The sequence below is a fragment of the Crinia signifera genome, chromosome 3 (assembly GCF_055691185.1).
Source record: "Crinia signifera chromosome 3, ASM5569118v1, whole genome shotgun sequence".
NCBI lineage: Eukaryota > Metazoa > Chordata > Amphibia > Anura > Myobatrachidae > Crinia > Crinia signifera.
Genome location: NC_139219.1, coordinates 31,674,273 through 31,701,158, shown reverse-complemented (window position 1 = coordinate 31,701,158; position 26,886 = coordinate 31,674,273). Strand labels below are relative to the sequence as shown.

At 50.2% G+C, this 26,886-nt stretch overlaps 1 long non-coding RNA gene across 1 annotated transcript; it reads left to right on the top strand.

Annotated features, from left to right (window-relative positions):
• The first annotated feature begins 8,201 nt into the window (after positions 1-8,201).
• On the top strand, positions 8,202-23,868 carry LOC146062466 (uncharacterized). The gene is made up of 3 exons (XR_014471332.1): positions 8,202-8,259; positions 21,042-21,134; positions 21,887-23,868. It is a non-coding gene; the product is annotated as an uncharacterized LOC146062466 (long non-coding RNA).
• The last annotated feature ends 3,018 nt before the right edge of the window (positions 23,869-26,886 follow it).

Genomic DNA, 26,886 nt, shown 5'->3' with positions numbered 1-26,886 from the left:
TAAGTGTGCCGTATCAGCCCAGGGGTGATGCTAAGTGTGCCGTATCAGTCCAGGGGTGATGCTAAGTGTGCCATATCAGTCCAGTGTTTGTGCCACCCACTTGTGTCGCTTATCATAGTCATCCAGCTACCTTGGTGCAACCTTTTGGCCTAAAAACAATATTGTGGGGTGTTCAGAATAGACTGGAAATGAGTGGAAATGAATTCTGCGATTTTAGCAGTTTTTATGCTTTTTTGAAAAAAACAAAACCTGAAGAGAATCAGAACCCAAGACATGAAAAGTGGCCGGTGTACACCCCTATATATAAGCAAAACTACTACTGTGGACATTTTGTTTAATTGGCACTACTGTGAAGAGTAATGTGAATAAGGGGCACTAGTTGCTGTGCAGGGCAATAACTAGGTGTGTGCCAGTAGTGCCTTGCTTATTTGCACTGTGGGTACATCATGTGCTCCAGCAACTGCAGTTATTGATTGACTGTCAGACCGAGAGCTCTGATTGGCTCAAAAGCTGGTGCCCTATTTGAAAATCAATTCAGTGCCTCTGCTGGCTCTGCTGGGCTCAGGATTGAACAGGACTGGATTACAGAGTGAGCAGTACTGAAGGCATACTGAAAGGCACTTTTCTGGGCATTGTGTGTAAAAGCAGGAGTACTTGGGGCATTATGCATAGCATAATGTGTGGCATAATGTCATATGGGCATTAAAGTGTGCAACATATTGTGTAAGGGGAATTACGGTGTGTGCAAGAATGTGTAAGCGCATCACAATGTGTGTCATAATGTGAATTAGGCAGTACTTTGTGGCATTACCGTGTGTGTCATAATGTGTAATGGGCATTACGGTGTTATTGGTACTGTTATGTTGCCACGCCCCTTCCCCATGAAGCCTAGGTGGAAAAGCATGCATCTTTCAGCTTCAAGTTTGGCAGCTATACTGATGTAGTAACCCAGCCCACTGCTATAATGGCCCCGCCCATTTTGTTTTGGTGCCGCCCACATGAGGCCGCTTCCAGAGATTTTCCAGGGCCACTTTTGGTCCCCAATCCGCCCCTGCCAATGTTGATTTGGGGTGTACACTGCGCTCGCTTAAAGTGGCTAATGGTTTGGGCGCTGCTTAGCCTCAGGGGTTACCCGCTTCCCCTGTGGGTCATAAATGGAAACAAAGAAGGGTTGGGCTGAAGCGCTGCCTCTATGTGTAATGGTATAATAATGAGGAGAGGTGTTTTGTAAAATAAATGCTTTTATTTTGTTTTGGAAATGTTCAGATATCACTGTAAAGTATGGCATGCGTGGTGGGAAAAGGCTGTTCCCAGTCGTGACTGGAAAGTCTTTCCTCCAGGTAAATACCCTTCCTTCTGTCGCTGTTTAAGAGCCCCGAGGGGAATGAGGGTGTCAGCGGACCCCTTTATACCATAAGCCCAACTGGGCTTATGTCTCTTTAGGCAGTCAAATAGCGACAGTTCACTGGGTTGTGGCGGTATAGTATGGCACAAGTGTGCTTAAGTTCGCAGAAGTGTAGTACATCTAACGACAATTGCTTAAGGTATGCAGGAGTGCGAGGTACGTATTGGGATTCAGCGAGGTGCGGCGTCCCGCTTGCTCGCTTCTTACCCTGTGTGTCCTGCGGCCGGAATGTCCTTCCGTGCTCCTGCTGAGTCTGGCTCTACCCCTCTGTGAGCGCAGCCGCGCTGGATGGGGGAGCCTGTCCGTGGGTCTGGGGTGACGCTGCAGCCGCAGCGCTCGGGTCCCCGTTGCTGTGTGCCTGCCCGGTTTCACTGGCGTCAGTCTGGACGCGACTTCCGGGTCTCGGATCTCGCGAGATCGGCGTTGATCCCCGGAGTCACGTCAGAAGATGCCGGTGCGCTCGACTCCCGCCGGAGGAGACTTCGCCGTGGTTCTTAATTGCAGGAAAAAGTCTTGATGTGGGTGCTGGGTGCCTTGTGTCCAACGCGTTTCGGCCAGTAGGCCTTTTTCAAGGATCCTTGAAAAAGGCCTACTGGCCGAAACGCGTTGGACACAAGGCACCCAGCACCCACATCAAGACTTTTTCCTGCAATTAAGAACCACGGCGAAGTTTCCTCCGGCGGGAGTCGAGCGCACCGGCATCTTCTGACGTGACTCCGGGGATCAACGCCGATCTCGCGAGATCCGAGACCCGGAAGTCGCGTCCAGACTGACGCCAGTGAAACCGGGCAGGCACACAGCAACGGGGACCCGAGCGCTGCGGCTGCAGCGTCACCCCAGACCCACGGACAGGCTCCCCCATCCAGCGCGGCTGCGCTCACAGAGGGGTAGAGCCAGACTCAGCAGGAGCACGGAAGGACATTCCGGCCGCAGGACACACAGGGTAAGAAGCGAGCAAGCGGGACGCTGCACCTCGCTGAATCCCAATACGTACCTCGCACTCCTGCATACCTTAAGCAATTGTCGTTAGATGTACTACACTTCTGCGAACTTAAGCACACTTGTGCCAGACTATACCACCACAACCCAGTGAACTGTCGCTATTTGACTGCCTAAAGAGACATAAGCCCAGTTGGGCTTATGGTATAAAGGGGTCCGCTGACACCCTCATTCCCCTCGGGGCTCTTAAACAGCGACAGAAGGAAGGGTATTTACCTGGAGGAAAGACTTTCCAGTCACGACTGGGAACAGCCTTTTCCCACCACGCATGCCATACTTTACAGTGATATCTGAACATTTCCAAAACAAAATAAAGCATTTATTTTACAAAACACCTCTCCTCATTATTATACCATTACACATAGAGGCAGCGCTTCAGCCCAACCCTTCTTTGTTTCCATTTAAAACCCCAATGTTGGTATGTTGGTGGAAAGTGGATGACGGTACTGGCATAGGGGATAATATAGAGTATATAGGGGCGGATTGGGACCGGGGGGGGGTAGGGCAGGGGGTGCTGACGCTACAGCCTGGCAGGGGGGGGGTTGGGGGTGCTGACGCTACAGCCCGGGGGGGGGGGGTGCTGATTCTACAGCCCAGGGGGGGTGACACTACAGCTCGGGGGGGGGGGGGGGGTGTGCTGGCACTACAGCCCGGGGGGGGGGGGGTCTGACGCTACAGCCTGGGGGGGGGACGATGACACACACTACTTACTTTGTCCGCCGCACCACCACACCATGCTGCGACATCACCACAGCCTGGTCACAGCATACAGTGCAGCATAGCCCAAAACAAATAAGGCCGCCACATATGTGCATGTAATATATGCATATATGCGGCGGCCATATTTGTTTTGGGCTATGCTGCCGTTTGTGACCAGGCTGCGGCCGCTTGCATCCAGGATGACACCAGCCCCGGAAGCACGGTCGGCAGCCCTGCAAGAGGGGAATCTGGACCGGCCCACCGAGAAATGGTCTGATGTACTTAAATAGAACATTATTCACCTTTTCCAAGAGACTGCAGAACAGTAATGATAGAACAGCGACAGCACATCCATGAGGACTATTAATGAGAACTTGGTCCAGAATAGACATTCTCATCCACATCTCTCCTTCCTGACCTCTGAAGTTGTTTGCATGCTATGAAAAAAAATGGCAGTGTGAATCTTAACATAAAAGACGACTGGAATATTTATGCCTTTCTGCAATAAGGTGACTTTTTATGCGTTCCACAATAAATCTTTTGAAGGTGAGTGTAACATAAACCCAAGGGGCAACCATGAGACTGGTGGCAGAAGGAAGGGGGGAAACTGAAAGTTCTATTTTGCCCACATTGGGTGAAATGAGAAGCAGTGAGGGGGCTCTTTTCCTTATGGAAGACCCTCTTCCACTTTACATCAGGGAGCTTAACACCCTTGCACCGGCAGTGCCGAATTTCCCACTAGGCTCGTAAGACATGGGCCTATGGGCAGCAATGCTTGGGGCAGCACAGCAGTTAGCGCTTTTGCATGACCGCTGCTTTCCACGCTGTCTTCTGAGTTCTTCAACTGGTGGGCTTTGGTCTTTATGGTCTTTTGCATGGCTGCCACCCTTCTGGTAATATTAGCTTACTAGGTGATTCATCGCGCCCTACGGGCGCTCTTCACACCGTCGTAAGGGGCTGCGCCCCCTTAATTTGTGAACATTTGCATATGAGAAAGATGGTTAGAATTGTATGAAAGATGGCCTGTATTGCAACTTGAGTTATAGGTGAAATGTGTTAAATAGAGAGCATATGATGTGGAAGGGGGTGTGTATTGTTTTGTTTAATTAAAAAGCGGTTAAAGAGTAAGATGTACATTGATAGTGTGGATGGTACAGTGACATTTGTGGGTGTGGGGGGGGGCTGTGTGTGCATGTTGTTTAGGTGTGTATGTGCAATAGTACAGTAGGGTGTTTCTGAGTCAGCGGCTCCCCACTGGTGGAGGTCACGACACACTAAAACAGGAGGCTGGGTAGTGATAGGGGTGTGTGGGCATAAGGGGGACTAAAGAGGAGGGTGGGAGATACTGTGCAGCTTCTGCCAGTGGGTGAGGGTTCAGCGTGGCAGTACAGGATGGTGGCCCTGAGTCAGTGTCTCCTCCTACTGGGTGGGATTTAGGGTGCATGAGAGCAGGAGGCTGGGCTATGAGGCATGATAGGGGCATGTGGGCAAAACAGCGTCAGCGACTCCCCAGTGGTGGAAGTTACGGTTCAGGAGACCAGGAAGCTGGGTAGTGATAGGGGTGTGTGAGTATATGGGGGACTAAAGAGGGGCTTAGGGGTGCCGTGAATTGCGGGAGGGGCGCGGGGGTGCCGTGAATCAAGGGAGGGGAGGCGCAGGTGTCGGCGAATCGCGGGAGAGGGTCCGCAAAGCGTGGGAGGGGGCGTGAATTGCGCAAGGGGGGTTGCGAATCGCGGGAGGGGGGTGCGCGGGGGTCCGTGAATTGCGGGAGGGGGGGGGCACGGGGCCTGATGAATCACCTAGTTGGTTATATATTCTTGTAGAAGGATGGTAGGATGTTGCTGTCATTCAGAATGCATTTACATAAACAGTAATAGTAGCAGTAAAAGGTCTGACTTAAAACACCTACAGTAAAACAGAACAGGTGTTATATATTATACAAAGAATTGGTTGATGATGTGTAGGTTGACGTGCACATAGTTCATAGTTGTCACTGGAAAAAAATTGCTACAAGAAAAAATCAACACAGAAAGTTCAACACATGTAAATGTTGACATAAGTGTGGCACTTCATCAGTGTCCATGTCGACACATGAGAATGAATATGAAAACATTCCAAAAAAGAAAAATAAATCTTCAAAAACTCATGTCAACCTTTTTCATTGTCGACCATAGCCGTGCCAGTGTTTTGCATGTGCCATTTAATCCTGGGGTTGCCGTGAATCGCGCGCGGGGGTGGGGGGGGAGGGAGGGGGTGAGGGGTGTCCGCTAATCACGGGAGGAGGGGTCGTGGGTGGATGCCGTGAATTGCGGGAAGGGGGTGGTCGCGGGGGGGGGGTGTGGGTGCCGCGAATTGTGGGAGGGGGGGCGCGGGGGGTTTCAGTGAATCGCGGGAGGGTGGGTCGTGGGGGCGGGTGGTTGCCGCAATGACAGGAGGGGGGGTCAGGGGTGGGGAATCGCGGTAGGGGGCGTCGTGGGGGGCACCGTGAACCGCGGGGGGGGCCGGCGCGAATCGTGGGAGGGGGGTCGCGGGGTGCCGCGAATCGCAGGAGGGGGGGGGTGCCGCGAATCGAGGGAGTTACCGGGGTTGCCCCGAATTGCGGGGGGTGTGCTGCAAATCGCGGGTGGGGGGTCGCGGGGGGTGCCGCGAATCGCCACAAGAAAAAATCAACACAGAAAGTTCAACACATGTAACTGTTGACATAAGTGTCCATGTTGACACATGAGAATGAATATGAAAACATTCAAAAACAGAAAAATAAATCTTCAAAAACTCATGTCAACCTTTTTCATTGTCGACCATAGCTGTGCCAGTGTTTTGCATGTGCCATTTAATCCTGGGGTTGTCGTGAATCGCGCGCGGGGGTGGGGGGGGAGGGAGGAGGTGAGGGGTGTCCGCGAATCACGGGAGGAGGGGTCATGGGTGGATGCCGTGAATTGCGGGAGGGGGGGGTCGCGGGGGGGGGTGTGGGTGCCGCGAATTGTGGGAGGGGGGGGGGGGCGCGGGGGGTTGCAGTGAATCGCGGGAGGGTGGGTCGCGGGGGCAGGGGGTTGCCGCAATGACAGGAGGGGGGGTCAGTGGTGGGGAATCGTGGTAGGGGGGGTCGTGGGGGGCACCGTGAACCGTGGGAGGGGGGCCCGGGGGGTTGGCGCGAATTGTGGGAGGGGGGGTCGCGGGGTGCCGCGAATCGCAGGAGGGGGGGTGTGTCACGGGGTGGGGCCGCGAATCGCGGGAGTCACCGGGGGTGCCGCGAATTGCGGGGGGTGTGCTGCAAATCGCGGGAGGGGGGTCGCGGGGGGTGCCGCGAATCGCCACAAGAAAAAAATCAACACAGAAAGGTCAACACATGTAAATGTTGACATAAGTGTGGCACTTCATTTGTGTCCATTTCGACACATGAGAATGAATATGAAAACATTGAAAAAGTGAAAAATAAATCTTGTCAACCTTTTTCATTGTCGACCATAGCCATGTCAGTGTTTTGCATGTGCCATTTAATCGTGGGGATGCCGTGAATGGGGGGGGGGAGGGGGGGGGGAGGGGGGGGGGAGGGAGGGAGGTGCATACCTCCCAACATGACCCTCTCCAGGAGGGACACATTGCTCTGTTTCTGGACTTTCTTCTTAATTTATGGATTACCATCACCCGTGCTTAAACACCTTTCTTATCAATTACCCTGTTTAAAACAGGTGATGACAATCATAAATTAAGATGGAAGTCCACAACCCAGCGTTACAGCTCCAGACACACTTTGAGTGACAGATGTAGCCAAATATATAAGAGATTGAAAGGGGGGGGCAGTGCCGCTATTACTGTATCTGCAAATGGCTCGATGTGGCCATTTTTGGATTTTCAAAAATTGCGATGCTTCTAACCAATCATGGATCGCCACGTCATGGCCCCGCCCGCTTGCATCAGCTAACATGAGCGAGTCCGGAGAGGCAGTCCGACAGAGAAGAAGATGCAATGAAGAGCTCCTAATGGGTGAAGCCACGCAAAAGAGCTTAAAGATCACCACCCATCACAGCCCATTAGGTGAAGCGCAAAGAGGTTGCAGTTAATTCCCAGATGGTGCGGGTGAAGACTGCAGAAGCAGCGGTGGGGCAGCCATTAATGCTGCGCCTAGGTGGGGGCCTGGCCCTTAAATTTGCCACTGAGCACTTCTCATTACATTCCAGTTACATACCTCTCAACTTTGTACGCCACTGTAGCGGGACCTTTGTGCGTGGCTTAGCCACGCGCCTGAAATTTGGGGCAAGCGAGACCACACCCCGTTTTGCTGCTGCTGCCCCTCTGCCTGCAGGAGTAGATGCTGCTGCCCAGCGGTTGGCAGCGGGGACTCCCAATTGCCCACCCACCGTGGGAACGTCCTCATAAAGGGGTTTATTCTAGTTCATTCTTTCTGACAAAATCCTTCTTAGATGGACAAAACCATGTGCACTGCAGGGGGGCAGATGTAACATGTGCAGATAGAATTAGATTTTAGGTGAGTTATTTTGTTTCTGTGCAGGGAAAATACTGACTGCTTTATTTTACACTGCAATATAGATCTCACTTTGAAGAAAAACCCCACCCAAATCTAATTCTCTCTGCACAAGTAACACCTGCCCCACCTGCAGTGCACATGGTTTTGTCCATCTAAGAAGGATTTTGTCAGAAAGAATGAACTAGAATAACCCCCAAAAACGGGACGTTCCCACGGAAAGCAGTTACACCATATATGGGATACAGTTATGTAGGACTCTGTCATCCTCATTTAGTAACGCTCCCCTTCTGTATGTAATTAACTATGCCAACACTAATGTCATGTTGTAATTTTGCTGCAATTTTATTACTTTAATTACATCTTCGTGAGTAAATTGATTTTAATTGCAAATGAAAAGCTAAATGACAACAAAATTGTGGTCCATTTTTATCAGCATTTCTGCTAGGCTGTAGGACTAATTAGTACAGTGTTACATTGCTTTCCTGGCTGCAGAGATAATGACAAACGTCACCTGAGTGATGCTAGGCTGTGGTAGATAAGAAATGAGGCATCAGAAAGTGATATTCTGTCTCCAGCACAGAAGGCGAAGTCTAAAACGTGATCAAGAACCGCAGATACAGCAACTTTTCACCGCACAAGCAAAGGTGTCACCTCATTTTGTCCCCTGCAGGTAAATCAAGGTTCAAGTTCTTTAAAATGTCTGTTAATCACTATCTTCTCTTCCTGCTGCTCCGGCTACACAGACATCAACCCTTATTTTATAGCATGCGGAGGACTCTGCATTGGGAGAGAAGCTATAAAACGTGTGCTTTTCAGTTCTTTAAAATTCTGAACCCTCCCGAATTTTCTGAACTTTTGAGGAGATACAAACCGAAATAAGGATAGGATCATCCTGTGGTTCGGGAATCTGATGCCCCCCCCCCCCCATGCACGATTAGAATTTTTTACGTACATGCTCGTTGCCAGGGGTTTCTTGCTCATTGCCAGGGGTTACATGCTCATTGCCAGGGGTAACATCGGGGTAACATTGTACCCACTGTGAACATTGTAGCCAGACCATATGGAATTTGCACAGACTATGAGTCCGCACTGGGGTTTGATACGCAATCCCAGCTTTCAAAATCCCGATGCCGGAATCCCGACCGCCGAAATCCCGCCCCCCCTTCCTTGCGGGCTCGCTGCGCTCACCATGCAGCGGGCCCGGTGCCTCGCTACGCTCGGCACACTCATTTATTCTCCCTCTATGGGTGTCGTGGACACCCATTGAGGGACAAAGTGCCAGGATTTTGGCGGTTGGGAATTTGATGCTGTGTCAGCGCTGGGGACATGGGCGGGTGTTGATTTGAGCTGACACTTGGCCCAAGTGTCTCCTCCGAAGCAGCCCACTCGCTATCCTCAGCCCACCTAAAAGCACTTCAGATGGGGTGCTGACTTCTGTGGGGGTTGTGCAACGTAGCGGAAGACCCCAGCGTCTGCCATACTGCTGCTACTAGGAAATACTGCTGGGGAATGATCCCATCCAGAGGTGCAGATAGCCCCAAGTAGGGCACATTCAGGGTCACACAAAAGCACAGTCATTTGGGGCACAGGGCACAATTAGGGTCACACAGGGCACAGTCACAAACCTCCCAACTTCTTGGGAGACGGAGGAGGGACAGGGCACTGCGCGCAATAGGCGTGCTGGAAAATTTCAGGGGCATGGCCTATACTCGCGGCTCACCCGCGAGGCCACACCGCCGTTTTGACGCTATGGGGGCATGACCCAGAGGCCCTGTGAGCCTCTAGCCATGCCCCCAGCCCCCTGGCTGCGGGAATAGACGCTGTGCCCATGCGCACAGCGTTTATTCCCCGCTGCTCACCAGCCGACGGGGGACTCCCAACAGCCCCCCCTCGCCGCGGGACACTGCCGGCCGCGGGAGGGACTCGGGAATGTCCCCGAAAACCGGGACATTCCAGCGGTTTTCAGGACTGTTGGGAGGTATGCAGTCAGGGGGGCACAGTTAGGATCACACAGGGCATAGTCAGGGTCACACAGGGCACAGTCAGGGTCACACAAAAGTACAGTCAGGGGGGGCACTGGGCACAGTCAGGGTCACACAGGGCATAGTCGGGGGGGGCACAGTGCATAGTCAGGGTCACACAGGGCACAGTCAGGGTTACACAGGGCACAGTCAGGGTCACACAAAAGCACAGTCGTGGGGCACAATCAAAGGGGGCACAGGGCACATTCAGGGTCACCAGGGCACAGTCAGGGGGGAACAGGGCACAGTCAGGGTCAGAGGAGACTTGCAGCAGGAGGTCAGGGGCGGGTCATTATGTAAACGATTTTGTTTGCCAATCACCATGGAGGGGGGGGGGGGGCTAAAATAACGCAATTCTGTCACTTTAGCCCTGCCCCCTCATCGGAGATCGGCATATCCCGTTACGTAAATGGCTTGGCACGGGGGAAGGTAGCCACAAGCGGGGGGATGGGGGTCCACCAGAAACCGGGAGGGTTGCCCACCTTTCCGGGAGGCCGGGAGGGTCCTAAAAATTGGGTCCATTCTGGGAGGGTAGGCAACCCTGATACAGGGAGTGCAGCCTGTGGGGTCTTGTTATTATTAGTATGCAGGGGGAACAGCCTGTAGGGTCCTATTATTATACTGGGGGAGCAGCCTGTGGTGTCACTAACACAAGGTCGCCACGGGACCGAGGCCCGCCACCCCTCAAACTAGACCTACACGCCTGTCCTATTGCTGAGTTAAACGAGAAAAAATGTCCCCTAGGAAGACCTCCATGCCCGCGTCAGACAGGTGCACCCCGTCCGACCTGAAAAAATGGGCCGACTCCCTGACTATCGTGGGGTGCCGTACTGCTCTGCCGCCCATGGCGTGCACCCTACGTGAAACAGCATGGTTAACCTTTCGCCTTGCCCTATCCATGGCAACTGCATTTCTGCAGCCCCGCCAATGAAAACGGGGGATAATGTCGGACCACACTATCTGCAACCCTGGCCAAAGAGACGCGATACGCTCTAGGTCTGTTGTTATGTTGCAAATGAGGTAGAGCCCTGTATTCTTAACCAGGTCGTTGCCCCCTAGGTGTATGATAAGCGTGTCGGGGCGCCCTGAGCTGCGGGCCTTTGTGAGCAGGAGATTGTAAAGCCCGCCCCATTGGAGTCGCCTAACCCCGAACCACTGAACTGAGTCGGCTCCCAGGAGGCCTGAAGCCCTGGCGGCCATGGGATGCCTGGCCGCCCAAAAAATATAGGAGTGACCCACGAACCAAACTATCCCCAGAGGCGGTGAGGAAAGGGAGGGGGCTGAAAAAGAAGAAACCTAACGTTAACATCATTATAAACTATACTGTAAACACAACCAGAATACAAAAATACAGCCCAAGTGAAGGTGAAAAACTTAAAAAACCTCCGGTGAACTTTGGTGACAGCCGAATTGAATTAGTTCTACCTCGAAGGAAAAAGTAAAAAATTCACTTCACACCGTCGATTCCCGAACGCTAGCCGTTCCAGAACCGATTGTAAACTGACGTTTTTGGGCTGGCGCAACAGGCGCGTACTACAACTTATCTACCTTATCTATCTTATCTAATCTTACATACTTTTTATAAGCCGAAGACTTCCACCTCCCGACCCTCTGTATGGCAGAAGGTGGAAGCCCCGCAGCCGCTGCGCATGTTGCTGCCCCTATGCGAAATGAATGTGTCCCAAAGTCTTGCGCCCGCAAGCCTAAGGGGCAGATTTATTAAGCTTGGAGAAGAGATAAACTGGAGATAAAGCAGAGAAAAGGTAAAAGGAGATAAAGCACCAGCCAATCAACTCCCAACTGTCTTTTTCAAACACAGCTGATTGGCTGGTGCTTTATCTCATTTTACCTTTTCTCCACTTTATCTCCAGTTTATCTCTTCTCCAAGCTTAATAAATCTGCCTCTTAGTCCGTTAAACACCGCCGAAATACAGCCCCGAACTGGAATCGCGTGAGGGGCACGCCATCTGCGTGAACCAAAAACTGCATGGCTGAAACCGGCCTGCGGGACACATAATCTCTGCTTAATGCAACGGGACATATGGCCTGGTCCACGCTGGCGCGCAGTGTGGCCCAACTGCCCCTTCCCAACTGGTCGGTTTTGGATCTTTGAATCCTACACATAACGTGGTCTTCGTGGAAAATCACATCCTCAGACTGCAGACCCGACTGAGCAGTTTTACTAGCGGCTACCAACTCGCTAATCCTGAATGCCCCAAAGAAGGCAAACGAAAAAGCAACCTTTAAAAGCGCGGCCTCAAAAGCGTTATCGACCATTTTTCCTAAACAGGCCACTAAATCCCTCAGCATGCGCTCATCTATCGGCCGACGAGTGTCAGGAGGCACTGGCCGTTGTTTCGCCCAGCCCCTTAAGGCTTTCGCTAGTATAAATGACCCTGTTGGATCCCGCTCGCCTCTCATACGGGCGTGGAAAGCAATCCCCGCCAAAGCCGCCGCCATAGCCGACTTTGACCTGCCCCTTATGTAATGGCTCCAGACAAATGCGAGTAACCGGTCCTCGACCGACTTACCTCAAACGTCCGGTGCCGACTGAAACTCCTCCCAGTCACTCCAGGCCGCCGTGTATGCCCTACGGGTGGAGGGCGCCAGTGATAGCAGTGCCAAACTCGTCATGCCGATTCTATGATCTGCCATACAAGATTTGGACACCTAAGCCCCACGGGTGACGCTTCAGGAGCCAGTTCTCGAAACTTCGTGAACTGGAACCTCGACAGGGCGTCCGCTACGGTGTTCTCTACGCCGGGGACATGCCTAGCTCGGAACTGAATGTTGTTCCTCAGGCAATGTAGCACGAGGTAACGCAGTAGCCTAAGTGCCTCCGGGGAAGACGCCCTCTGATTGTTAATGGCGTGAACCACCCCCAGGTTGTCGCACCAGAACACTATGTTCCGATTCGCCAATTGTGTGGCCCATAGCTCTACCGATACTATAATGGGAAAAAGCTCTAACAGTAAAAGATTGACCGTGAAACCCCGATCAATCCATGACTGCGGCCACCCTTGGAAATAAGCCCCGAATCCCGTGGAGCCAGCAGCGTCCGTGAAGAGCTGCAGCTCTTTGCTGGATTCGGGTTCTGTGGGCCATATAAGCTCCCTGTTGAATTGTCCTAGAAATGCAGACCACACTTTCAGGTCATCCCGCATTTCCCGTGACAGCCGGACCGTGTGGTGGGGGTCCCGCACCCCCGCTGTGGCCCTCTCAAGCTTGCGGCAGAATACTCTACCCATGGGTATAATGCGGCAAGCTAAATTGAAGGATCCTAGCAGGGACTGCAGTAGTCTCAGCTGGATCCTCTTCCTTTGCAAGCACTCCGCAATAAACCCCTGGAGCTTTATCACTTTATCTTCGGGGAGGCGGCAGCATCCCCCACCCGAGTCAATTTCTATGCCCAAGTAGGATAAAACCCTGGTGGGGCCCTCCGTCTTGTCCGCGGCTATGGGGACCCCTAACTCCCCCAGTAGGGCGATTGCCCTGGACAATATGTCCGTGCATGTGCCATCGTCTCCTGGCCCCACAAAGAGAAAATCGTCCAGGTAATGGGCTACACCCACACATCCAGTACTGCTCTGGATGCACCAATGCAGAAACGTACTGAATTTCTCGAAGTAGGAGCAGGAGACAGAACAGCCCATCGGGAGGCACTTGTCAATGTATGCGCCCCCATCTAATCTGAAACCCATAACCCTGAAGGAGCTGGGGTGCAAGGGGAGGAGCCTGAAGGCGGACTCGATGTCTAATTTGGCCATAAGGGCTCCCTGGCCGAAACCCCGGACTATGCCGAGCACCTCGTCAAATAATTGGTATTGTACACTCCAAAATTGTCTGGGATGGCGTCGTTGATCGACTCGCTGTGGGGGTGCGACAGGTGCTGTATCAGCCTGTATTTTCCCGGGGTCTTCTTAGGGACTACCCCGAGAGGGGAATAACACATGCCTGGAAGAGGGTCCCCCTGGAAGGGGCCCGCCATCCTGCCCAGGGCCACCTCAGCCTGCACCTTCTGACGGACCACCTCGGGGAAATCCCTGGCGGATTTGAGATTCCTGCTAGCGGAAACTCTGACACCCTCGGGGATGGGTAGGGGAAAACCATAACTAAAACCTTCTAATAAAAACTTTGCGTCCGCCCTGTTGGGGTAACCCAGCAACCTACGGGCTAACGCTTCGACCACAATTGGGGACGGGGCCTTACTTTCCGCCAGCGCTGGCGTCACCCTGGTCACCGCCCTTGCCGGCCGACCTGCAAGACTTGGACGGGTGTCCCCCCCGCAGTTACTGCATTCGTGACGGAAGCGGCACTTGGTGCCCCTGTCACACTTGCCCTCATTGAAAGCAAAGCACTTCCCTTTGCCGCCGGTCTTGGAACCGGGTTTCGACGCTGGAAATGGCTTTCTGCCTGAGCTGTCGGAACCATGTTGCCCCTTCCCTATGACTTCAAGCCAGATCTCCACGTGTTTACAGCCCATGGGCATGACCCTGGACCCTGCGTGGGCGAGGCGAAATTTCTCATCATAATTTCGCCACGCGTGACTCTTGTAGTCCATGAACGTCTCGTTTACCAGAAACAGGCAAGACGTTCACGTGCTCTCCTGGCCGGGTGCTTAAGTAACAGGAGGAGAAAACCAGGAAACCCTTAAGCCAATTATGGAACCCTTTAAGGGCCGCCTCGCTACTGCTCCCCGCCTTCTTGGCTGCCTCGAAATCCTTTTTCATGTCGACAGTTAGTGTGAAAAAGTCGACAAACTTTCCCCTCTTAATTTTGTCTTTCACCCCCTTACGCAGGCCCCGTGACACAGCGGTATTGGTGCAATGGACCATTTTGCCTGCCGGGGGGAACTATTTCCTGCTCCGCATCCTTCCTAGTGCGCTTAGTGCCCCCTACTTTCTTGGCCACCGCACGCGCAACCATTTTTGCAAATTTGCGTGGACGCTTGGGGGACCCTGACTCGTCACTGCTAGCTGACGAGTGGGAGGAGGAGGATTCACACACTGAAGAATCATCATGCTCACTGTCTCCTGAAGCCTCACCTTGGGCCACTGGGTCCGCCCGCTGGGTGGCCACCGGTCTTGCAGAAGAAGATGCTTCCGCCACGGACGTGGAAGCCGGGTGATCGTCCCTTGTCGCTGTGGGTGCTGTGTCCCTGCCTGGGACTGGTGCCGCCACCGGCGTGGTCGGCTGAGAATCTGCTGCCCTCCTGGACCGGTCTGCGTCGTCCGCCCGAGACGACCCTCCGAACACGACACTCGTCCCTCCAGCTGTGGATACCTCGGTAGACAAATGGGCAATGTTAGGACCAGATCCTGAACCCGTCACCGTTCCCGCCTCCCCTGCCGGTGTACGTGGACCCCCCGAGCCCCCAGTCGCGTAGACCTGGTTGACCTGGGGAGCCTGATGGTACATGTTGGGGTGCGTGTATGCCCTCCCCCTGGAACGTCTGCTGTTGCGTTCCTGGGACCTGCTGATAGTGGGCATTGGTGCCCTGCCATGCCCCCCCGAAATACCCTCCAGGAAACCCCCCCGCAGGCCCTGCTGCTTGGGGGAAATAAGGGAAAGGGGCCGGTTGACTCCCAGCGTAGGGCCCGTACTGTGGATGCGGCATGGAATACCCAGGGTACCCCCCTGTATTTGGGGCGGTAAATGCCCACTGCTGCTGCTGCAAGGGGGCATGCATATACGCTTGCGGGCCCGCTCCGTACCCGGTGTGACCAAAACCTTGGGCCCCCCGTGACCCGCCGGAGCCCCGACGAAGCCCTGGGGGGCCAGATTGAAAGGTGGCTGGCCCTGCTGCCATGCCTGCTGCGGGGCCTGCCAGTCCTGTAGGGGGGCGGCACCGCCATCCAGCCGGCTGCCAAGGAATGCGCCCGTGCGCCCACCGTCCCAGCCCAATGGACGCAGTGACCCCCCCGCCGGGGCTATGATGGTCGCCAGGGAGGCCAGTGCCCCCTGACCTGTGACCCGCTGACCCGCCGTGGGTATTGGTAGGGGACTCCACGTGGGGCCCCCGGTAATCACCTGCATTGGGCTGCCCTGCCCCTGTGCCTGTGGGGTGCTCGTCCTAGGGGGAATCCCCCCATCCCCCCTCCATGTGGGTAACCCCCCACCGGCCCTGGGGAGCCCCCTTGAGGACCCACACCAGCCCTCCCCCCGCTGTATGAGGCGCGCGGGGTGCTGCTAGTACTGGGGACAGCCGGCACAGCCGCCGGCGTGCCTGGACTGCCCCCACCAGATGGCTGCTCGCGGCTGGAAGCACGCAGGGCGCGGTGGAAGCTGCTTGCTCCCCGCCCACAGCAGAGTCCTGCCGGGCCGGGGAACTGCCTCCGGGTACGGGGAAAGTCTGTCCCCCGTGCTCCATGACTGCTGGAGGCGGCACGCGCACCCGCGATGACGCGGTCGCGGCCGTCCTGCTGGTTCCCCTCCCGCCGCCGCGCGCTGGCACCGTGACCAGCGGGCAGGAGGCGTCTGCCAACCACCGGGGAGGTGGTGCAGACCTCTTGGGGCGGCCAGACATGTTAAGGCTGCGTGGGAATATATGCACAAGCGGTACTTAGCTTCGGTCACTGCAGGCTTCCCAGTCTGATCCGGATTCCAAGAGGAAGTTCCTCCCCCCAGAGCTGGACCCTATATACCCCGCTTAAGCTGCCTCCCCTTTTGCTGCTGATTGGCCCAGCGATATTATTATAAGACAGGTGGAGTAGCCTGTGGTGTCCTGATATTATACAGGGGAGCAGCCTGTGGTGTCCTATTATTGTTTTTTTTATTTTTTATTTAATGATGCGCTGTTACTTATGGGCCGGTGCTCTGGACTTGCCCCCCAGGCTAAAAGTTGCCAGCCAGCCCCTGATTGGGACGGGTGATAGCTAACAAGCATGGAATAAATGAGGCCTTCATTTTATTCCTCGGCTGTCACCTGCAAGGAACCCCCACCCCCCGTCCTGGCGCCCTAATCAGCCGTTTGGTTAATCAGGCAATGCAAGTAGAACTGAGTCCGGAGTCAGGTTTTCCCTCCAATTAAGAACTTGGATTTAAAGACCAAATCTGGGGTTTTGGATTGTCCTTCCCTTTGGGCCAGATGTACTAAGCTTCAAAAAGTGATAAAGCAGAGAGTGCTAAACAACCAGCCAATCAGCTCCTAACTGTTATTTTTCAAACCCAGCCTGTAACATGGCAGGCCGGAGCTGATTGGCTGGCTGTTTATCACTCTCCATTTTATCACTTTTTGAAGCTTAGTGCACCTGGCCCTAGATGTGACACAGGAGAGTATATGGAGGTGTAACTGGTAATTACTGGTGTTGATATTAGTAATACAGTAGCAAAAACAGGTCCCAGTTAGGTGATTTTAGCTGGGTTCTTTTCCGATTTTTGAAGAAACCCAGATCCAAAACCCAACCGACATCTACCCTGAAACACTTGACGGTGATTTTGCAAAACTAAATCACACCGATGAATTGTGCGCGTGTCTAATAAGAACACAATGGTGGTTGTAGCTCTGACGTTCTCATTTAGCCTGATTTTGTCTTTTTTGTCTCTCTTTATGCTGTTTTTACTTTCTGTCTATAATTGTGTAATTCCTGCTCCTCTCCCTCAAATGGGTCAGCTCAGGACCCGAGGCATGCTGTAATTAATTGAATTGTAAAGCTAATTGCACTTTTGTTGTAACTGGAATAAAAGTCTCAGGCCGAGACCCGGTAATGAGATGTTTCCTCTAAGTACTAGAGAGGTTCTCTGCTCGCTTCCTTATGGGACGGTACATGGCTCCAGGCACCCGGAGGACCAGAGACGCCAGGAGTCCAACAAAAGTGCAATTAGCTGGTTATGGTATAAAACATCTACAGTCTCTAGGTCTACAATTATATGGTCGACAGGGTTAAAAAGTTCGACAGCTAAAAGGTCAACAGGGTTCAAAGGTAGACAGTGAAAGGGTCGACAGGGTCAAAAGGTCGACGTGGGAAAAGGTCGACATGAGTTTTTAATATTTTTAGGGTGTCTATGTCGACATAGGTCTACATGGACACTAAGTGCACCGCGTCCCCAGTAGTTTATTCTCCCTCCATGCCCTAGTGGATGGTAGGGCATGAAATACCTCCTGTCGGCGCAAGTCGGCTCAAAATTTAGTAAAAATATGCATGTCGACCTTTTCAAGTCAACCTTTTCCATGTTGACCTTTGGAACCTGTCGACCTTTTGGCTGTCGACCTATTGACCCTGTCAACCTTTTGACTGTCGACCGTTGGAACATGTCGACATTTTGGGTATCGACTTTTAGACCCTGTCAACCTTTGGACTGTCGACCAATAGTGGTCGACCTTATGACTGTCGACCTAGAGTAATTCTATGATCCATCCGGATACTATACCGGATTTACCCGCGATGGCTGGTCCGACCTGGCTCAGTAACACATTGGGCAAGGAGAGAGAGGAGACTCTTTCTGCTCAACGGACGCTGCTATATGCTGGCAGAGTCAGCCCTAACCAATTTGATTCCCAATGCAAAATTCTGTCTGGTACCCCATATCTCAGTACAGCACCCATCACCCAGCAGCACCCTTCACTCACCCATAGCAATCCTATCTGCCATGGGGTGTTTTCTTGCTGTGATGGAGTGTGGCCACACAATAGTACCTCTATTCAAATTACGCCACACATTATTGCAACCTTATTTACATTACATCACAGAGTAGTGTCCCTTATTCATGTTATGCATTACATAAGTACCCCTATACCTTATACATATTCTCACATTAGTGCCCCTAATTCATGATATGCCACGCAGTAGTGCACCTTATACACATCTGCGTACATGTGACCGTGTTGACCTTTTCCAGGGTCAGGGTGAAAAAAATATATGATGCAAACAGGTCGGAACCTTTGAATCAGGCCAAATGTCACACTAACTTGACGAGTAATTAATGGCTCTGACCACTGGCAGGAAAAGAGTTAACCCTATAGAAAAAAAAAAAAACATTTTTATGCAACATTTTTCCCCTTCAATAAAAAAAATTCTGACTTGTGCGCTGAATGCTATAATTATACTGGCAAACTTAATTACAATTAAAATTCACTTGAGCTAGGTCTATCAGTAATTAGCAGCTCGTTAGACTTCTTCATGGCATCAGTAAGACGTAAGCGCTGGGCTGGTTTCTTGCTGAGATAAGAGTTCGGGGGATATTTAGTTCTGACCGTACATTTTATTTGCAGCTCTAATTTGTTTAAAAATAAATAAAAAAAGTTTTTTTTTCAGTTTTTCATGCTGCTATTTAAGGGTTATAAATCTAACGTGAGACAATAATTTGCAATTAAAGGACTCTTAAATCTCTTGTTAGAACAGCTGCAGCCTAACTCATTTATGAAGCCCTAGGAGGTCATTCTGATTGTCTCACAAAGCTGCGTCATGGGCGAATTTCTATGGGAATGCTCAGTGTTTTCATGGGGATACCAATGAAACGATGGGCATTCCCATGGATGCACCTCGTGTCTGCAGCCCCACGGCCTCCGCCCGCACTGCTCCATGCGTACAGGCCGACGATTATACAAATCGCCGCACCGCTCGCAAAGATGGCCTGCACATGCATATAAGCGAATATGGTCTAAATGGGCCTGGAGCTGAAAATTATCAAGGGCCTATTATGCGCAATAATAGGGGTTGTGGCCAGCACCTAATAATGTGGGGGTGTGACCAGTGTTCTGGCTGGGTGGCCTGCTCATGGGTGTGTGTCTCTATTTGTGTAAATACTTTCAACTAATTATATATATAGATATCTATATATATATATCTATATATATAGATATCTATATATATATGAATCAGAAGGTGGAGAGCGGGAGAGCTGTGAGAAGCGGGAGAGCTGTGCACAGGCTATGCGGTGGTAGATGGAGAAGGTATTGTGGAGGCTGAATCCCTTGGACCACCTCACTCTGCGCAAGTAGCTGAACTGGTGGCACTGACCAGGGCATGTGAACTGGCAAAAGGGAGATCAGTCAATATATATACCGACTCTAGATATGCTTTTGGGGTAGTGCATGATTTTGGGGTCCTACGGCCCCCCAGAAATGTCATGACGGCAGCTGGCACACCAGTGGCGCATGCATCATGCAATAGAAGACTTCTGGTGGCTATCCAGCTACCAGACAGAGTGGCTGTTATCAAGTGCAAGGCCCATGCATCGGATAAGGATCCGGTGTCCCTTGGTAACAGCCTCGCTGATGAGGCAGCGAAAAGGGCCGCATGCCCTGTAAATATTTCTTCTTCCCCCATAAATCTTTGTACATTTAACATGGTATCTACATCAAAACTCACAGAAATGCAGAATTTGAGTTCCCCACAGGAGAGAGCAGTATGGAAGTCGAAGGGATGTGATCAAGAGTCCACCGGACTCTGGAGAGATGGACATGGAAAGCCAGTGGCCCCCAGGGCATAACTTCCTAGCCTGGCCGAGGTGGCTCATTGGCTGACACATCTCGACAAGGAAGGTATGTGCAAATTGGTGAAAGCCTACTGGTGTGCACCAGGGTTCGCTTCACAAGCAGGTAGAGTGGCAATGTCATGCCTCACCTGTTTGAGGAAGAACATTGGGAAAACCGTTCCAACAGAGCCATCCCACATCCCACCTACAGAAGGCCCTTTCCAGGTAATACAAATAGACTTCATACAGTTACCACCCTGTAGGAATTTAAAGTATGTACTAGTCTGTTACATACAGAAGAGTGTGACCCTTTTGTTGCGCTGGATATGGCAGCACTTCTATAGAACCTTGCTGTTAATTGAGGAACAAGGGAGTAGATAGAAAACAAAAAGATATAGAAGTGCGCTCTCTACCATGTTCACCATATTATAACTAGTCTGTGTTGACATGTTTTCCAATTGGGTGGAGGCATTGTAGATATGGTATCCCAAAGGTTATCGAGAGTGACAGAGGCACTCATTTCACAGGAGAAGTCTTTCAAGTCATGTGTAAACTACTGGGGATTAATAGTAAACTTCATACTCCCTATCGACTCTAAGCAAGTGCTAAAGTTGAGAATGAATGGTACTATTATGAACAAACTGGGTAAAGTTATGACTGAAACAGGGTTATTATGGCCAGTGGCACTGCCCATTTTGCTGTATAGTATAAGAACCACTCCGAGAGCTCCACTTAGCTTTTCCCCTTTTGTAATATTGTCTGGACGACAGCCACACGTCATGATAGACCCACAGGATGACCTCAAATGTAACAATGAACTACTGTACAATAGCCCTGAAGTTCCTTGTATTGAAAGCGAAGAAGAGGAAGTATCGCTAGAGCCATTAGGTCAAGAAACCCGTACCAGCTACAAAAAGGACAGTGTAACAAAGATCCCTGACAAAAGGATGGAAGGACTACTATCAACAGGTTCTTGGTTCTATTTTTTTTTATATATATTCTTTTTCCCACTCAGGGACATTCAGTGACTGTAAAATCCTAACGAGAGCTGAGCGGAGTTCTGAAAGTATGACAACCGATCCAGATCGCGTTGAGATAGAATCCCTAAGTAAGTCTGACAAGGTACCCAGAACAGGAGTTGGTAAGAGGTATGAGGAATACGTAGTTCTAGGGCGATGTGATGAGTTATTGTCTGGCAAACACTGTGTGTGTAGGTATTTTCAACAAAACATGGAGGTGGAATGCATCCAGAGATGTCAGTCAATGGGTAAGAATACAACGAGCCGACATCCTCGCTCCTTAATGGGTAAGGTCTTAAACCAAACCGAATGCTGGGTGTGGTCACAAGTACTGCACAAAAGAAGTAATATTGGCCTAGTCCCATACCCACTAAAGTTATCAGAAGTGAGTGCTTTAAATAAGGGGAGGTCACTGGATAAGAAATACCTGTATACCAGGGTCCTTAGCCTTAGGTTACACCCATACAAAGTGGATAAATCACTGGTATGTTTGAACTTCTCCAGCTCCAAACAGATTGGAACCTGGGAAGTACTGTAACATGGTATAATCAGATGATAACTTACTCATAACGTCCAGTTGGAGAGCCCATTGATAAAGAAATGTTATTGAAAATCCGTACCAGCGGATGACACTATAAATATATCTATACAGTCAAAAGAGATAAATGTTGTCTGGCAGAGTGCCTACAGGGTATTGTTCCAAAACACTGCAGCCTGAAACTTGTGCAACCCAGGTTGGAGAGGGGAGAATGGGAATGTTCATGTGGATACTGTGTGATAAAATTATGAAATTCTCTGTGCCTTACTTTCTCTCCGATAATGTTTATTTTATTTGTGGTAGACGGGCATTCAAATGGCTAAACATGAACTACGTCGGAGTATGTTATTTGGGCAGAGTGTTGCCCGAAGTGATGACCCTTACCCATGACGAAATGGTAAATATTCACCAAGGTATATCACCTCCTTACACTCATACACATTATGACCAAATCCATAAAAGGTATTTGACAGTCAGAAAGGAACCCGTAGCCTCAGAATTGATTCATGAATCTTTTGGGATTCAGCTCCTCATTGCGTTAGACATTACCCATACTGCCAGAGGAGTCATAAACTTCAAGTATATCCAAGCACTAGCGGGCTTGATAGACAACATTACAGAAATTATGGATGACACTTTCAGATACACCGGAAAAGAGTTGCAAGCTTACAAGAGAGAGTTAGTGCTAACTCGGATGGTATTAAACTATCTGACAGGAGGATATTGTGTCACCCTCTCCACTCAGTATGGGTTAAAGTGTTGTACGTACATTACAAACAACATTGACGACCCGGAAGAAATCATCGATCACTGGATGGATGAGATTCTTCAACTTAAATGGGAGTTCAGGAGGGAACACAATATCAGCCTGGTAAAAATAGGTGACAAGGTCAGCAAATGGGTTTCCTGGCTGAATGCCATGAAATGGTTCTCTGGACTAGGATAATGGGTGCAAGGAATCATAGCTAGCATAGGGAAGCTGCTTCTCTGTATTTGTGGTGCCATCATAGTTTTCATATTGTTGTTTAAGTGTGTTAGAATGGTGACCATGGGAGAAAAAAAACCATACTGAAATCCTGAGTGTAAGAACAAGAGACACCAAGGAAGATGAGGGTTTGATATATGACCCTATGATCGAAACCACTATCAATTGAGGGATACCATGTCAGAAAATTTATATAAATATAACACCATTGTTTCTTTTCTTGTGTTTCCAAAACCTGTTTATTATTGTCCTATGTCCCCACCATCTCTTTTACGTTAGAGGAAGTCCCCGTGACATGCATTTAAGAGTTGTTTCCCCTTCCCAATCTTAGGTCCCCCAATGAATAAAATCATAAGGTAAATATGTTCTCCATTTATCCATAATCTCAGATTAGCTATAGCGCATGATGATTTTCATTCCCCTTAGATATGAAAAGATATATTGTATTAATTGGTTTTTATCTCTATTTTATTATTATGAATTTTTTATGTTTCTATGTATTGTTATTCTTTTCTTTTGAAATGTGAGTTGTATTTCACAGTCAAAGGGTGGACTGTCAAAGTCGAGTTGCATATACACCACAATAGAATGGTATGGCCGCCACTTTGGTTCGCAGAGTTACGTAAATGGAGTATAGGAACCAGGTGAAATAATAATGTGAACCCCATGCACAGCCGTACTACTACACATAAATTCATATCCCACACTCACAAATAATAAAATATAAATAAATGGTTTTAATTCGCAGCACATAGCTTAAATTGTAAAACACAACCTTCCTTGTACATATTTCGCATCTGTGTGTTTCGTCTCTCAGCGCTCCGGTTCTTGTTTAAAGTGTGTAACATGTACCAGTCAAAAGTTATGGACCAAATACCTATATAATGCTTTACATTGCCATGAGGACAGTATAATTGAAAGATCTGGATAAAACAGGATTGCACAGCTTGACTTCTAGACCTATGATGAAGCCTGTGGATAAAGAGACAGCTGTGCATTATACAAAACTAATCAAGGAGAAACAAAACCTGAACTCTTGGCCAATGGAGAACTTTACTGTCACCTTTTGTCTGGACACTATATAATGTTGAGCACAGCATAAGAACTTCCTCATTTTACCCTTTTAATTCTTAGACTGTAATCTGGATAGAATACAGGATACTCGGACCGAGTTGCGCCAGAGTGTTGAGAGACGGTAACTGTTCTTTTCTCTGTATGTGTAGTTTATATTGTGGCTGATTGCATTTATATTCTATTTATTTTCCCTTTTCACTAGTCATTGTTAGTATTCTATAGTGTTCTGTATAATTTGTTATTGTTTTATTATTTCTGTAATCCCCTGTTGTCCACTAGGGACTCAAATATATGGTTAAGGTTTGTACCCTTATTCCGGAATTTAGACTAAGTCTCGACTATTATTTGCAATAAGCAGAAGGGTTGAAAGGTAATTATACCTGGTGTTCTTACTCATAATTAAGTACTAAATATTGCGAAAGGATACCGCCATCAGGGTATCGGTTTAGAGTGTTTGGTACACGGATAAGGTTCGCACAGACGATATTGTTAACTATATCGGCTGTGGCCAGAGTTGTCTAAGGTGTATGGGGCTTAACTCTGATCATATCGCCCTACATCACGGTCTTGGTGTTTCAATCTTTATAATATCTCTAGAACCAGATCCATTCTCACCCTGGCCACCACGAACACTCTCATCCATGCACTTATCATTTCCCGTCCAGATTACTGCAATCTGATTACCTCCTCCCACTCCAGCATCAAGGATTCCTCCTGTGCTTCCCCTCTATTCAGGAGAGAGCGAAAAGTATCGGCCTCAACACAAGCCCTTAAGACTCATTTCTTTATACAAGCGATCAGCTGTGTTCAAGTGATTTAGGGGGTAATTCAGACTTGATCGCATGGCTGAAAATTCACACGGCGATCAATTATCGATATTCTGTGCATGCGCAAAACCGTGGTGTGATGAAATCCTGCTACTTTTTCTGAGGAAAATGCTGCGAGTGTCTGGGAAAGCGCTGGGACTGTCTGGGGAAACGCTACGAGTGTTTGGGGAAATGCTGCGAGTGTCTTGAAAAACGCTGATAGTGTCTGGGGAAACATTGGGAGTGTCTGGGAAAACGCTGAGAGTGTCTGGGAAAACGCTCGGAGTGTCTGGGGAAACGCTGCGAGTGTCTGGAAAAACGCTGAGAGTGTCTGGGGAAACGTTGGGAGTGTCTGGGAAAACGCTGAGAGTGTCTGGGAAAACGCTCGGAGTGTCTGGGGAAATGCTGCAAGTGTCTGGGGAAACTCTGGGAGTGTCTGGGAAAACGCTGGGAGTGTCTGGGAAAACGCTGCAAGTGTCTGGGAAAACGCTGCAAGTGTCTGGGGAAACGCTGCAAGTGTCTGGGAAAACGCTCGGAGTGTCTGGGAAAACGCTCGGAGTGTCTGGGAAAACGCTGCAAGTGTCTGGGAAACGCTGGGAGTGTCTGGGAAAATGCTGCGAGTGTCTGGGAAAACGCTGAGAGTGTCTGGGAAAACACTCGGAGTGTCTGGGGAAATGCTGCGAGTGTCTGGGGAAACTCTGGGAGTGTCTGGGAAAACGCTGGGAGTGTCTGGGAAAACGCTGCAAGTGTCTGGGTAAACGCTGCGAGTGTCTGGGAAAACGCTGGGAGTGTCTGGGAAAACGCTGCGAGTGTCTGGGGAAACGCTGCATGTGTCTGGGAAAATGCTCGGAGTGTCTGGGGAAATGCTGCGAGTGTCTGGGGAAACTCTGGGAGTGTCTGGGAAAACGCTGGGAGTGTCTGGGAAAACGCTGCAAGTGTCTGGGTAAACGCTGCGAGTGTCTGGGAAAACGCTGGGAGTGTCTGGGAAAACGCTGCGAGTGTCTGGGGAAACGCTGCATGTGTCTGGGAAAATGCTCGGAGTGTCTGGGAAAACGCTGCAAGTGTCTGGGAAACGCTGGGAGTGTCTGGGAAAACGCTGCGAGTGTCTGGGAAAACGCTGCGAGTGTCTGGGAAAACGCTGCGAGTGTCTGGGAAAACGCTGCGAGTGTCTGGGAAAATGCTGCGACACCTGGCGTTTTATGGGCGTGCCCACAAAAACGGTGGGCGCACCCATAGAAACGCTGGGTGGCCCCATGGAACAAAGGTGTTCCCCAACCTATGCTGGGTGGGCAGATGACATCACATGATGTCAGCGCCCAACCCCTCAAATCGGACATCAGCGTGCAGCAGAAAAGTAAAAGTCCTGGACGACCTTTCTTTGCGGGCGCATGTGTAAGAGTACAGTGAGGGGATACGGCTGGAGTGTGTTCACCTGGCAAACGTTAACCTGCTCGTAGCCTAGCGATCATGGAATATACATAGCCCACAGCCTGGAACGTTACACTTCTAAATAATCTCAGTGGCATCTAATACCCTCACATTTCACTGCGTCCTTGTGTCTGCTTCATACCATTCACAACGTCTACTACACTATGGGCCTGATTCTGGTTCACTTGCAAAAGCAAAATCTCTCTCTAATGGACTAAACCATGCTGCACTGCAGGTGGGGCAGATGTAACATGTGCAGAGAGAGTTACATTTGGGGGAGTTATTTTGTTTCTGTGGAGGGTAAATACTGGCTGCTTTATTCTTACACTGCAATATAGATATCAGTTTGAAGTACAAACCCCACCCAAATTGAATGGTGTGTACACACGGTACAATCCAGCATTATAATTTGACTATAAAGTCCAAATCGCATCGGGATCGCATGCAGATCACACAGCTTGTGATTCCGATGCGGGCTTCCAGGACAGCACAAATCGAAACCCAGATAGACAGGGCAGCAATGACAATATAGTGCAAATCTAATGCAGATAGCATGAATTGTATGTAAATAGCACATGAGTTAGCAAAGATTGCAGAGCAAGTCGAATAGCAATGGAATCTCACCTTGCACACACACCATAACTCTCTCTGCACATGTTACATCTGCCCCACCTGCAGTGCACATGGTTTTGTCCATTAGACAGAGAATTTGCTTTAGCGAGTGAACCAGAATCAGGCACTATAGTACTGCGCAATATAACTTTTTGAACAAGGACTTTGTTTGAACCCTGTAAATTCTTCTAAACGCTTAAGTTTGTTTATTTTTTTACTTTTTACAGAGCGAACAAATCCCCAAATTCGATTGAACTGAAAACTTCAAACCCGAAAGGTTTAACTAGGATTCTAAATGTAGCTACCCTGGGTCTTCCCAGGCTTCATGCTTTGTGCGGAGGTAGGGGGGGATCAACTGCAGAAGCGCTATCCGTTCCCTCCTGGGCCTAAAACATCTG